The sequence below is a fragment of the Paramisgurnus dabryanus genome, chromosome 12 (genome assembly GCF_030506205.2).
Source record: "Paramisgurnus dabryanus chromosome 12, PD_genome_1.1, whole genome shotgun sequence".
NCBI lineage: Eukaryota > Metazoa > Chordata > Actinopteri > Cypriniformes > Cobitidae > Paramisgurnus > Paramisgurnus dabryanus.
In genome coordinates this window covers 34,482,493-34,497,287 of record NC_133348.1, presented here as the reverse complement: position 1 = coordinate 34,497,287, position 14,795 = coordinate 34,482,493, and positions in this window count along the sequence as shown.

Below are 14,795 nucleotides of genomic sequence, written 5' to 3'. Positions count from 1 at the left end.
AATGCAGATGTTTGGAAGGGGTTTATGATAAAAGAGACGTTCACGTTTGCCAGATTATTGCTTAGTTTAGTTAGTGTCTTCCGAGTATTTCGTGAATGTCAGCGTCTCTTTTATCATAAACCCTTTCAGCACTGGTGATACATATATGAATGTTACCTCTACTGTAAGGCTGCATGCACACCTGTGACTAGCAACGGCCTGAGCGACGCAATCTCATTCACTTCAGTGGAAGCTTGGTGACTTCTGGCAATTTGAGCGACTATGTATTAATATATGTATTAATGTCAGAGGTGTAAAGAGTAGCTGAAAGCCATACTTGAGTAAAAGTACAAATTCCTTACTGTAAAAATTACTCCACTACAAGTTACAAGTCACCAATTTAAATACGACTTGAGTAAAAGTATTAAAGTAACCCAATTTAAAAGTACTCAAGTATTTTTACTCGTACTGAATGTTGGCTCAAAGATGCACTAGTCCTCAACACAAAGAGACATTGTAGGTCTGGGCAGTGAAAACTAAGAAAGTTTATTTATGAGGTTTTATTTCCTAATATAGAAAAGAAATCAAACACCTCAAAATTTTGACCTGGCAGAACAAACACAGATTAAACATAGTCATAGTCTTCTTTTGACTAAAATTTAATTAAGTTTTAGTCATATTTTTGTCATCTGAATTGATTTAGTTTTAGTCTAATTTTATTCAACTAAATACCATGAGATTTTAGTCTAGAAATCTACATTAAATTTAATTTAAACCCATTTAATTTTAGTCTAGTGTCATTGTGTACTTGAATGTGCCATGCTGAAAAATATATAGCCTAACTTTGTGATATAAATATATGGTAACACTTTGCAATAAGGTTCATTAGTTAACATTCGTTAGCTACATTAGTTAACATGAACTAATAATGAACTGCACTTATACAGCATTTATTCATCTTTGTTAATGTTAATTTCAACAATTACTAATACTTTATTAAAATCTTGTTTACATTAGTTAATGCACTCTGAACTAACATGAACAAACAATTAAAGCTTACATTTTTATTAACTAACATTAACAAAGATGTAGAAATAATGTAACAAATGTATTGCTCATGGTTTGTTCAAGTTGGTTAATACATTAACTACTGTTAACTAATGAACCTTATTGTAAAGTGTTACCAAATATTCTTATATAGGCCTATCCTAAAAATATATAATTTTAATATTTAAAAAATTCCAGTAAACTAAAATTACACCAACAGAAATATGATAATGCATATTAAAAACGTGAAGTTGTTCATTTGAAAGATTAATTGTAAACACATGTAGTACGTAACACCACTATCTCACAAGTGCACTACATTTCTTCCGTCATGCATCCCTTTTTACAGTAAATACATTACAGCATACTTGATTAAATGTGAGGACAGGGAAATTAACTTATTATCAATCTTATAAAGTACTTAAGTTACTCGGGCAATCAGTACAGGACCTCGCTGGTTTATATAGTAAGTTATATCAAGTTATGTACCAGCTCAGGTTAGCTGATAAAGTAGCATCAGAGTATATAAACATTTGTGCTTGCCTTTGAGTTGCGGGATGATTCTCCTGCAATCGCGCATCACTTTTGTTTTGATTGTAGCATCACAAGTTTAACAAAGGGTCCCTTGACTGAAGCAAATGTGATATGCATCCATATGTTTGCTCTTTATCTCTTCTTTCAGTCCAGACGCGAACTTTTCTCTACAGTTTATGACATACGCAGCACGCAGATGTCCCGCTACGGTGGCTCAACGCAAGCCATTCAGCGTTTGACATCAAAGTACCGCGAGACCAGACTTCTCCATATGCATTTGATTCGCTCTCGCAGTACTTTGATTTCTACGATTGCTCTGCGCAGCGCCAAATGAAGTTGTGTGTGTGTGCGTGTAACCTCGCGACCACAGATTCTATCCATCATCACCCTCTGACACTTTCGTCTCGTTTTTATTTGACGAATAAACAATGTAGCGAGTAACGTTAAGTGTCATTTCAAATGTAGTGGAGTAAAGAGTACAAATACCCAATCAAAAATGTAATTGAGTAGAGAGTAAAAGTTGCTTATATTTTTTATACTCAGTACAAGTACAAAGTAGCCCAAAAAATACTTAAGTACAGTAACGAAGTACATTTACTCGAGTACTTTACACCTCTGAATGTAGTGCAATATAATATAGAGTATGTATATATAGTACACGTTTCTAAACTACAGTTACTTTTAAATGTCGTGTTAGCCAACACTTTCATCTTGGTGTATTTTGTTATTTTAGCAATTATGATGTTTGAGTCTAGACAACAGTACAGTAACACATAATAATCATATATGATTATAACTACAGCTGCAGAGTCACCTTGCTCTCGAGCGTTCAAAGACCGGCTTGGCAGGGTTGGCAGATTTGCATAACACTGGAAAATTATATCTAGCCCACTGACTCTAGCCCAAAAAGGAAAACATTCATTTCATAAATAAATAACCAAACATAAGTGATTCTCAAACTTTTTCGATATTGCACCCTCCTTGTGTACTGTGCATCCTTTCAGGGCCCCCAAAGAAAAATTCTGACATAAAACATTATAAACCTATTAATTTATACAACATAGTGCTGTTGGTTAGTAGCCTTATTTATCTGAGGTTTAAAAACACAGAATTTATAATAAATTAATGTATTTTATTAAATGTCATTAAACTGGGCCCTCTCGTGCACCATCTCAGGGCCCCCCAGGGGCCGTTTATGAGCCGTTTATAGGCTCATATTACTAACGCACTCTTTAAATAACAAAAAATTTGCACCATTGATTTAGACTTTATAGCAGGTTTTAGTTGGTCAATAGTGTAGTCTATTTTAGTTGCCTCAAATCACAATGCGTCTGAACACACCTCGTTTTGAGACCTGCAAGCCCATGGGCGCCTAAATAGGCGCAAATGCATTTGCTTTTTAAAGGTCACGTTCTAACATCAAATTTGTCAGAGGACAAACAAACATTTTCTGAAGGTGTGTTCTGTAGTATGCCAAAATCTTCAGTTACACTGTCACCATTTTATTTCCCAGATCTGTGATAACATCTTGTTTTCTGTAATCCTGCATGACTTTATTTGCCAGTTTGTTGCTACATGCACTGACCCCAACTGTACAATAGCTTGAGTGCTTTCATGGCTGGCAGAGATATTCAGTTTCTGAAATACTTCCTGTCCTGTTAAGGCGAACAGAGACGGTTTCATTGTTTTCCTATTTGACCTTGCCCCGAATGCAATAAAATGTTTGATTGTTTGTTTATAATTTAAGGTACTTCGTGTATTCAGTATGTTTAACAAGCCATTTGACTAATCAACAATGTAATGGAAAATCACTTCATAACAAATTAAATTGCAATTTTATTATTTTTGTTTTTCACTGTGCTCAATTGATGTTTGTGATGAGACAAAGAGACAGACATTAAAACTGAAGATCGTCTCGGTTACATATGTAACCCTCGTTCGCTGAAGGAAGGGAACGGAGACGTCACGTTGTGACCAACGAATTGGGAACGTGTCTCGCGGGACCAATCTACTTCGATAAACTTCTAAAACGCCAATGAACTTGGCATGCAGGTATTTGCATCTGCCGGCGCCGCGCGAGTATTTAACGAGAGGCAGGTGCGAATATCAAATCACTATTTTCGCTGAGAAAGCTGAGCATCAGTGCCCGGCCGGTATCAGCAGTGGAACAGCAAACTGTGGCGACGGGACGTGACGTCTCCGTTCCCTTCCTTCAGGGAATGAGGGTTACATATGTAACCGAGACGTTCCCTTTCAGTCGGTCACTACGACGTCACGTCGTGACCGACGAATTGGGAATCCCTACCAAAGCGCCACTGAAGCTGACCCCTCCAGTGCCTGCGTAAACCCTCTGACCCTCCTTTTTAGGGAGACAGAAATGGGGTTGAAGCAGAGGCCGGTCACTACTTGTTCCTTAACCCACGATAGTGAACTAGGCGAACTGGGAAGCGAACTCGTCAGGCGGGACTAAGATTGCTGCGAAAGAGTACCCTCTAGGGGTCAACCACTAAGGTTATGGTCTAAAGACATAACAAAGTCATAACATGAACTCCCTTAGTAATATCTCGTACTAGAGAGGCACGGAGCGAACTCCGTTAAGGGAAACATGGTAAAAAAGAACTTCCCACGGAAATACTCACATAGGAACCCTCAAGGGGGACGCAATGTGGACGCGAGCCTCACCCAGGTTCTCAAGTATACATCTAGTGAGAGGCTGGCAGCCGATACTCTGCAACATCGGCCACCAAGAGGTAGAGGAGACAAAAAACAGTTTTTGTAACGTTTTTGCCTTAAAGCCTTCCATAGTGGTGCGGTTGTGCAGCACCAAAAAGGAAATCTGCAAGGAGTCGTTCCTAGATGTTCTCACTGATCTGAAGAGAGAACTCGAGAGGATACCGGCTCAATATGAACACTGTAAAATATAGTGAATTTGTTAGGTGTCGCCCAGCCAGCAGCTCTGCAAATGTCTGAAAGTGAGGAACCACGAGCCAAAGCCCAAGATGAAGCCACGCTTCTGGTTGAATTGGCTCTCAACCCAAAAGGGCAAGCAATGCCCTGTTTCTCATAAGATAAGGCAATTGTATCTACAATCCAATGAGACATCCTCTGCTTAGTGACAGCTTTCCCTTTCTGCTGACCACCATAACAGACAAAGAGCTGTTCTGAGGTTCGAAAGCTTTGAGTCTGATCCAACTACACACGTAGTGCAGGTACAGGATATAACAAAGCCATAGCTGGGTCTGCCTCCTCTAAAGGCAGCGCTTGCAAGTTCAGCACCTGATCTCTAAAAAGGAGTGGTGGGAACTTTAGGCACGTAGCCAGGCCGGGGTCTCAGTGTAACACAGGATTCAGCAGGCCTGAACTGAAGGCACGAGTCATTGACCGAAAATGCATAAATGTCCCCTATCCTCTTAACAAAAGCCAATGCGAAGAGCGTTAAAGTTTTCATAGTGAGAAACTTAATACTCACAGTTCGCAGAGGCTCAAAAGGGGCGTCCTGCAGGGCTTTCAGCACCATGGACAGGTCCCAATTAGGAATAGAGGGAGGGCGAGGGCAAGATCTGTGCAATGAGGCTCACTGGGTGTAACGCGTATTTGCGCAGACCCCGCGGCCAGCTGTGTGCCAGTGCATCCACACCGAGTGTTCCCTCGGTTAGTGAAAAAACAGGCGACAATGGGTTGTCTCTGGAGATGCAAACAGATCTATCTGTGCTATCCCGAAACGTTTCCAAATCAGCTGAACCAACTGGGGGTGGAGTCGCCACTCGACGGGGCACGCTGCTCGTGAAAGCGTGTCTGCCGCTGTGTTCAGCGACCCCGGGATGTGAATGGCACGAAGAGACCTCAGATTCTTCTGACTCCAAAGGAGGAGATGACGGGCGAGATGCGACAGGTGACAAGAGCGCAAACCGCCTTGGCGATTGATATACGCAACAGTCGCAATGTTGTTGGTGCTAACTAATACATCTTTGCCTCGCAACTCGCTGCTGAGATGGACGAGAGCAAGATATACAGTCCACAACTCGAGGCAATTTATATGCCGGTGCAGCTGGGGTGATGTCCAGACCTCAGAGGCTGCAAGCCCGCCGTACGTGGCCCCCCAGCCTGTGGTAGAGGCATCTGTGCACACAATGGCATGCCTGGAGACCTATCTCAGAGGTACACCTGCCCTGAGAAATGCTGGGTCTGGCCACAGAGTGAAAGTAAGGCGGCATGTCGGTGTAATTGTTACCCGAAGTAACCCGCTGAGCCACATTCTCCTCGGGACTCAGTCGTAAAGCCAATGCTAAAGCGGTCTCAAATGGAGCATCCAAGCGGTCTCACAGCCGCCGCTGCATCCATATGCCCCAGGAGCCTCTGAAATTGTTTCAGTGGGACCGCTGTCTTGTCTTTGAATGTATCCAAGCAAGTCAGAATCGACTGGACATGCGCATCCGTTAAACGCGCTGTTAGACCGACCGAGTCCAGTTCTTTACCGAGAAAGAGGGCCTCTGCACGGGGCAGTTTGCTCTTCTCCCTGTTGACCTGAAGACCGAGATGGGCGAGGTGTTTGAGCACACAATCTATGTGTGTGCAAAGCATCTGACGAGACGGTGTTATTATGAGCCAGTCGTCGAGATACTACAGGATGCGAACACCACTCTCTCTCTCAGGGGTCTTAAAGCCCCCTCCGCAACTTGCGTGAAGACACGGAGAAAGAAAGAAGCCCGAATGGTAAGACTTATACTAATATGCCCGCCCCTCGAACACCACGAAGAAACGTTCAGTGTTGGGGAAGTATGGAGACATGAAAGTACGCGTCCTTCAGGCCAATGGCTACAAACCAATCTTGTGGGCGGATACATTGAAATATGCATCTAAAAACAGCATTCTAAAGTGCTTGACTCCGTACACGCAGGTCCAGGATCGGTCACAACCTGCCACTTTCTTGGGTACAATGAAGTAAGGGCTGTAAAACCCTGACCTCATCTCGGCTGAAGGGACCGGCTCGATCGCGTCCTTCACCAGTAGGACAGCAATTCTTGCACGTAGTATGTGCATGTTGGGGCTTTCACCGTTGTGAAGCGTACAAATTTGGGGGGAGCCGGGTTAACTGAATTGCGTAGCCGAGAGGGACCTCGTACGTCGAACAATCTGCGCAGGAAACCATCGCACCTACTGTCTGTAATAACTTGATTCTGATTGGCCAGTGCGACATGAACACATCATTCAATCAACACATTTGTTTACATGTCAGGATGGCAGCTTGCATTAACTTTTTTTGTTCGGTGAGGGATGCAAAGGCAGGGGTGGATCCAGGCGTTTTTCCCGGGCTTCAGCCCCGAATGTTTTGAGTGTAGCCCCGAATGTATTTTGAAAAGTTGACTGACAAATATGGAACTGTGTAAACCCCTGAAATCAAGGTGTCTAATTTCATTGTGCTTTGGCTTTACTGCATACAACCTTTTAAAAATAGACATAGGGCTAGGTCTTAAGAAAAATCTAGCCTATAGGATATGTTTCTTTGCTCTCGGTAGCCTATGGGCTACTCCGTTTTTTCCTATCTGTTGAATTTGTAGCAAGTAGGGGAGGAGCTACGAGAGCAGTATTTAACTACAGGAATGGAACTACTGATCTCTACAACGGTAACTTGAAAAAGTATCGTTAAAATTTAAATCAGATAATTTAACGCATTGTTACAGCCCCTGTAATCCTTTCTTAGATTGACCTCATTATTTATTCAATTACAACAGCCAATGGCAAGTCTCCGGCAGCAATACGTTTATAGCCTATTTAGTTTTATACGTTCTGTTTATATTATGTATTCAGACGTTCGGTATATTAGAATAATAACATCTGATCTTGGAAGCTAAGCAGCGTCAAGCCTGGCAAATCCCTGGGAATACTAGCGGTTGGGTCACGATTTTTTTAATCGGGTGGCCAATGCATAGTCCACGAAAGAAAACAATGTGTAAACATGTATTAAAAACATGAAAAAATCTTATGATCGCTGATTAGGCCTACCTCACATTAGCCCAAATAAATATTCCTAACTGCATGCATTACTAGAGGTAAACATAGTGTAACAGTGTTTTCTCACATCTGGGCTGCGTTCAGCCCCGACAAAACGTTGCACAACGTTTATTAAACAGAAACGGTGATGCATTGAACACCCTGTTGTGATGACGCAAGAGTTGCAACTACGGTAGCTGAGAGGCCATTCTTTGTGTTCTTTTTTAATTGTTTCTAAAGCCTGATGAAATCATTATAAATGTGTGTTTAATACTGTAAAATACCCTCGATGTTACAGTCACTGACCTTGCCGTCCAGAATGAAAGACAACATTCCAACTTGAACCCATTGAGCGAGCTGTATCTTTACTACCGCATGGTTTTATACATCTTGCCGCTGATTGGGCCGACATTTCTGACACACCCACCAAACAAGAGAAAACGCTTCTAAAACCTGTTGCATTCCGTTGCACACCGTTTCCAGGAAACATGTCGTTCAACCCGGAAACCGTAGCAAAACGTTGCGCACCGGTGTGAGATTGAACGTGCCCCTGATTTACTGTCTGTTAATGAATCAAAAATATCTATTACTGCAGTGACGCTTGTTAAAGTTGTTCAAGAAATCTAAACTGCACGACAAACCATAAACTTAATTTAGATAGCAGTGCTCAACACAAAAGATTTTTTCACAACCAAAAAGTAGTTCATTTAAAAGTAAATATGGATTCATCTTTTTCTACGAAGTTACAGAATTTACTCGGTCAGGAGCAGTAAGTGATTTTCTCTTCTTTTGTTTTTCTTTAACTGTATTGACAGAGTCTTCAACAGGTTACGCTTATTATGAGCCCGAATGCCATAAAATGTTTATTCGTTTAAGACGTAAAGTAAACAAGTGTTTACTGTGACACTAACTAAGACAGCTATTTTGACATATGAGCATTTAAAGGGATACTCCATAATTATGCACAAATTCAGGTAGCATATGATTACCCACAGACACACGAGCAAAGCAGATAAATCACAAACTCTGGCTGAACTGAAAGTCTGACAGGGTTGCCCCCATTTTCAACTCACCATGTTGCTGTATTTCAATGGCTGGAGTCGTGACTGTGTTAATAGCCTTTATCGCTATAAAACCTGCTTGCATCAGCTGCCACTGTGCTGAGTAAGTCTGCACGGCCTCTAACAGAGCCTATGCAGTATGTACTGTATGGCACCAGTAATAATATTTCTGAGGGCATAATTGATCTTATTCTTATTGCAGTACAGGAAAGAACGATATACACTATACTAATTTGAAAGATTGACAGCTTTTTTACTTTAAAAACAAGCTTCCCTTTAAAGGTCTCCAAAGTTCAACTAATCACATGTGACGCATGTTAAAAACACGCATGTCTGATCACACTGCAACCCGTTTAGTCACGGGAAGCACTTCTTCTGAACCTCGGGTCTTGGCAGCTTGCCTAAGGGGAGCCCTAATGTGTTTGGCAACATATAGTTTTTGTTTTTTGGAAGAGGTGGAGGATGAAGAAATCTGACTGTTGACTCTTCATTGTCACGACTGTGGTAAATAAAATTTTTTGTTTACTGAATGGTTTACTTGAAGTGAAAGCTAGCAGGACCTGGTCAGTGAGTTGAAAATTGGAAAATAAGGAAGACTACAAAGAGGATTTATGTCCCACTATAAAATTGTCAGAAAATAGTTGCATAAATTATTTAATTTTGTTTCTAGATTACAAAGAAAGTAGTTTAAAATTAGATTGAACTGTACATATGAATAATGTGCATTACAAAAGTAAATAGGGTCAATTTTGATTCAATGTTGATTTTAAACTAGCTGTCTTTCAAAAATTCATGCAGGAAAACCTGAAATATATCACAGATTCCCCTGCAAAATTATTCACAGTCCATGGGCTTCAGAATTAGCTGTTAGCAGGCTGAAACATTAACTGATATGTTCTTGTCAGCAGCTATAATCTCTGTGATTTAGCCAAATAAACGCTCCCTTCAAAACGCAATCCTTCTTCCTCAAGCAGGCTGTTAGCTTAGCCCACCACATGCCACGCTTTTGCGTCTGCTATATATAGCAGTCATCATCATCGGCTTTCAGGGAGCCTTCATCTTTTTTCTCCTTTCGTTTTCTTTCTTTCTTGTATTAACCGCACCAGTGGCTCTCTTTTCCTAAAGTGCTTTCCTGCAGCTAGCTGTAAGTTCCCTTTCAGTCGGTCACTACGACGTCACGTCGTGACCGACGAATTGGGAACTCGCTTAGAGAGACCAATCTGCTTCGTATACTACTAAAACGCCAATGAACTTGGCATTGAGATATTTGCATAATGCTGGCGCCGCCCCGCCAGGTGCCTTTATAAGCAGCAGGTGCAAATAGGGAAAATAGCTTTTTCGCTTCGAAAGCCGGCTTTATCTGCTACTGAGAAGCTACTTTACTCTGTTGGGATTTGATTGCTGAAGTTGGTTGAACTAGCAGTATCACAGCGGGCGCTTCGCTTATTCCACGGCTCTACATCTGTTTATTGTTTTGAGTTTAGTGTGTGCGTTGCCTTCCTGTGCGCTCATCAACTAAGCATCTGAGTGAATTTCCCTAAAAGAGTGATACGAGAGAGCTTTGTGCCTTGTTAAAGGCAGCCACTCTCTCGTATATGCGGAGATCAGCGTCCTTTTCAGGATAGCTTTTCGCCGTGCGATCTTGGATGCGAGAAGTATAAGGGTTCCAGTGACGGTCACGAGCGCTGTCTTCGTGCTCAGGCATCGAGCACTCCGGGGCTGCGTTCGTGGAGAGTTTCTGTTCTCTCTGTGAGAGCATAACCCTCTTGGATTGCGGAGACGACTGTCGTTTCTACGGGAACGCTGTCCGCGCCTTTGCAGTGCTGACGCCGCCATGGTGCGGCTGTCAAGCGCTCGCAGGGCGCCCTTCGCGTCACTACGCTGAGTAGGACGGAGGATGCGTCCTCCACCTACCGGCCTTCTCATCCTCAGCCGGTTGAGGCTCCGGTGGAGACTGCAGAGTCGTGTTCTACGATGTCTGCCGAATCCATTGGACCTCCTTCTGGTCCCGTCACTTCTGCAGCATCAGAGGGGTGTCCATTTTTCCTCCGAGGCAGAGTCGTTCCGGAGATGGCGGCCGTGCCCGCTCGAGCGGCGGAGACAGTAGAGTTGGAAAGGTTAACCCCTCTCCGCCCGAACTCTCCCGCCCACAGGATTGGTACTTCGGAGCTGCTCGGGCCTCTCGGTCCTCTCCTCCTGTGCCTTTCTTTCCCGACGGCACGAAGAGCTGACGTGATTTGCGGCCATCCGGCCGTTCAGCTTTCACCCCTCACCTCCCTCACCAACGGAGCCGCTAAAGGCGGGGACCCCTTCAGTGGAGCGGGATGTGTTCCTGGAGGGACCACCCAACCCTTCCCTCCCGTGTTTGTAGACAGTCGTCCGGTTACGGACGCTGCCCATCAGGCATGCCGGAGAGGCGGCTTCGGCCCTGCACGCAATAACGTTGCTGCAGGCTCACCAAGGATTTACGAGGGAGGCCGCGACCTTCAGTCGTGCGATGTCCACCACAGTGGTTCAAGATCGCCACCTTTGGCTGTGTCTGGCTGACATGACGGACGCAGGCGAGAACAATTTCTTTAATGCTCCTGTCTCACAGACCGGCCTCTTCGGCGAGGCCGTGGAGTCGTACAGCTCCGCTGCGCAGACTGAGGCGATCTCCTAGGTCATGCCCCGGCGAAGGAAAGCTGCCCTTGGTCCGCCACGCCGGCTCCTCAGTCTGCCTCTCGCCGTCGGCGTCCTGCGGCGACCACCTCCGTTCCCCTCCTCGGACCCCATCTCGGCAGCGCAGGGGAACCGGTCGTCAGCAGCTCGCCCCGCCCGCTTAGCCGCTTCCCGTGAAATTCGGGAGTTTAAGTGGCCAGTGAAGGGCGACCCGGATTGGCAGAGGATCACTCTTCAGGAGATGGAGCTCCTTCCCCCGATAGAGGGTCGGGTGGAAAATCCTTGGTTTGCATATGTTCCACCGGCTGTTTAGCCGGTACCCACTAACCACACATAGAGTGCATTCCTCTTCCCTCTCCAGGTCTCCAGAGGATCGAGAGAGCCGTGAGCGGGCACACACCAGCTCACCCTACCTCTCCTCTATCGCCAGCGGGTGACCTGAGGAGTCCGAGCTCTCCGCTGAGGAGACCGGACCACCAGCACCCTTATCGGAGTCTGCGCTCTCCGCAGAGGAGACCAGACGACCGTCACCCTCAGCGGGCTCAGGTCAGTGTCACACACACATACTGTAGATGTTTATGCTGTCACAGCAGACGCACCGGCAGTCCCACCTGTCTCGCTTCGCTGCCCCACCGCGGGTACTTCGGTAGTGTCGTTATTTCTCCTCGTACGGTGCCTGGGTGCTTGGCTTCAGTTCCCAGCCCGTTTCGTTGGGTTTTACGCACGATCCGCCTCGGTTACGAATCCGGCACACCCCAAAATTCGGGCTTTCGTTTCACTGTAGTGAAAGCGTCCGATGCACATGTACTGCGTGCAAAAATCGATATCCTGTTGGCGAAGGATGTTCGAGCCGGTCCCTCTTACCGAGATGATGATGATGATAGGGTTTTTCCAGCCTTTATCTCATAGTACCCAAAATACGCGGCGGGTTACGATCGATTTGATTTACGCACCGGCTCTACGAAGGTGTTCTTTTTGGATGATAACGCCGAGGCTCGTATTTCAATATTCAGATCGGTTTGCAGCCTTAGACCTGTAAGACATGTACTTATGTGTCCATCTCCCCTCGCTTTAGACCGTTTTTTCGCTCTGCGTCGTGGGGTGGGCATATTAATACTAAGTACACCATTCGAGCTGTCTCTCTCTCTCTCCGTGTCTCCATGTGTAGTCACGGCATTAAGATGTCAGAGAGAGAGAGCGTTGTTCGCATTCTGCTTTTTTCTACGTCGACTTATAATAGCCCGTTCTTGGCAGACGTGCGCGAACACAGAGAGTTAATGCTTCGGCATCTCGCTCGTTTAAGTCTTCAGGTCGTCTGGGAAAGAGCAACTTTGCCCCGTGCAGAGGATCCTTTTTCTCAGTATGGAAATAAGACTCGATCGACTAATTGGCGTGTTTAACAAGAGCGCGCAACCAGTCAGTTCTGACTTGCCTCGGTTTAATTCGAGGGAAGTACGCGGTCCCTCTGAAACAATTTCAGAAGCTCCTGGACATATGACAGCATGCTGCGGCTGTGACGCCGCCCTAGCTGCTTCATATGAGACCGCTTCAGCATTGGCTTACGATCGAGTCTCGAGGAGAGCGTGGCACACCGACATACACCGTGTAAACATTGCACCTGCGTGTCATTTAAATTTTTCCCTGTGGTAGACCCGGCATTTCCGATAGAAGATATGCCCCTGAGGGGTCTCCTGGCATTCTGTATATTGCAATGCCCTCAGCACGGGATGATCAGCCACGTATGACGGGCTTGCAGTCTCAGGGGTGTGCATAGCACCCCAACTGCCGCGAGCGGTGCGCTGTATATCTGGGACTTGTACGCTCCGCTATGGAGATGCGAGGGAAGGATGTATTAGCCGACACCAATAACATTGCGACTGTTGCGTTATTTACCGTTAAGGCGGTTTTGCGCTCTCGTCACCTGTCGCATCTCGCTCGTCATCTCCTCCTTTGGAGTCAGAAGCATCTGAGGTCCCTTCGTGCCATTTACATCCCGGGTTCGCTCAATACAGCGGACGCGCTTCCCGAGCTGCGCCCCCGGCGAATGGCGACTCCACCTCCAGACGGTCCAGCTAATTTGGAAGAAGTTCGGTTGTGCGTAGATAGATCTGTTTGCGTCGCCGGACGATACCCACTATCGCCTATTTTATTCACTAACCGAGGGCAGCCTCGGCGTGGATGCGTTGGCACACAGCTGGCCGCGGGGGGTGCGTAAATACGCATTCCTTCCAGTGAGCTTTATTGCGCAGACACTGTGCAAAGTCAGGCAGGACGAGGAGAGCCTTTTATTAGTCGCCCCGTACTGGATTGGGTTTCAGAGTTAATGCTCCTCGCGACAGCCCCTCCCTGACGATTTCCCCTGAGGAAAGACTTTCTTTCTCAAGGAAGGGGCACATTATGGCACCCGCGCCCCGACCTGTGGGATTTCCATGTATGGTCGTTGAGCGCGCGCAAGGTTTAGGTGATTTATCGCAAACGGTATCTAACACCATCGACGCGGTTCGAGCACCGTCCACAAGACGGGCTTACGCGCTTAAAGAAACCTTTCTCGTCACCCGGTGCTCTTCGCAACGCGAGGACCCCAGAGAATGCCCATTAACATTGTGCTTTTATATCTTTAACATAGGTTAGATGGTAGGCTGTCCCTCCGCCATTAAAGTTGATATCGCCGCTATTTCTGCTCATCACTCTCTTATCAACGGCAGATCAGTTGGCCAGCATGATTTAATTATTACATTTTAAGAGGCGCTCGCAGGCTAAACCCCTCGCGCCCTCCCTCTTTCCTCCTGAGACCTGTCCATGGTGCTGAAGCCTTCAGGTCTCCCTTTTTGAGCCTTTGCAGTCTACGAGTCTGAGGTTTTTATCAATGAAAACTCTGACCCTGATAGCATTGGCCTCCATGAAGAAGAGTAGGGGATTTACATGCATTCTCTGTTGACGATTCGTGCTTTTAGCTTGGTCCTGCTGTCTCACTGAGACCCAGACCAGGCTACGTGCCCAAAGTTCCCACCACTCCCTTCAGAGATAAGGTGGTGAGCTTGCAAGCGCTGCCCCCCGGAGGACGCAGACCCAACCATGGCTTTGTTGTGCCCCGTACGCGCACTGCGACTCTACGTGGTTCGCACGCAAAGCCTCAGGACCTCAGACCAGCTCTTTGTTTGTTATGGTGGCCAGCAGAAAGGGAAAGCTGTCACTAAGCAGAGGATGTCTCATTGGATAATTGATACTATCGCCCTGGCTTATAATCTTCAGGGTATTCCTTGCCCCTTTAATTTGAGAGCGCACTCCACACGGAGCGTTGCCTCATCTTGGGCTCTAGCTCGTGGTTCCTCGCTAACAGACATCTGTAGAGCTGCTGGTTGGGCGACACCTAATACGTTCATTAGATTTTACAGTGTTCGTATTGAGCCTGTATCCTCTCGTGTTCTTTCCTCACCAGGGGGAGCACGGAGAACAGTCTCACAGGTCGGCTTGCAGCCTCCATCTGATGCTTCATAACTGTGTCAGTATGGAAGGCCTTCA